Raw genomic sequence first — 840 nt, forward strand, 5'->3', positions numbered from 1 at the left:
TGATGCCAAGCTTATTCCCATTCTCTACCTCCTAATTCTTTCTATAACTAAGCAATTTCCTAAAGGAAAAAAATCCCAATAATGGAAATCTTTATTCAATATTCTTTAGTAGAGTTTAATCTCAAGCTTTGCTGTTTGATAAACAATTTCATCTACAAATGTTTTTTGAGTGACCACTAAAAGTTAAGTGCTATGTATATATCACAGAAGAAATAAAAAAGAATAAAACATACAATATTCTCTCAGAGTTTACAGCCTAATTAAAGATATAAACAATTTTCTAATGAGCTAAATGTGAAACATCCTCAACTACAGGTTTTCTTTGAGAATTAAATGGAGCACAATACTCAGATTATGAACTATCCTGATGAGAGATTATGAAACAATATATATGTTCTTCTGTCATTACACCAACTGCTTCCCTTATTAGGATCTGTGTGCTGTTGAGCGATGGTAGTGACTGCACATGCTTCCCCTTCTTTATCTATCTATCCACTTTTAACAATTTGCCAGACTCACCAAATCTCAATAATGACTTTCTCAGCTTTAAAACAATGCATCCATAATTTGAGGTTTAATTATTCTCAAGAATCTTTTTTAGTATGTATTGTGTTTAGAGAGAAACTATCTGCTCCAGCTGTGTAAATCTCTTCCTCCACCACCAGATCTATTGACATATAATTGACATGTAACATTGCATTAGTTTAAAATATACAACATAATGCTTTAATATATGTATATATTATGAAATGGTACCCACAGAAAAAAATTAGTTAGCATTCATCACCTCACATAGCTACAAGATCTTTAAGATCTATTCTCTTAGGAACTTTCAAATAT

The sequence above is a fragment of the Hyaena hyaena genome, unplaced genomic scaffold, assembly GCF_003009895.1.
Source record: "Hyaena hyaena isolate Hyena2069 unplaced genomic scaffold, ASM300989v1 scaffold_1264, whole genome shotgun sequence".
In the NCBI taxonomy this organism is placed as follows: Eukaryota; Metazoa; Chordata; class Mammalia; order Carnivora; family Hyaenidae; genus Hyaena; species Hyaena hyaena.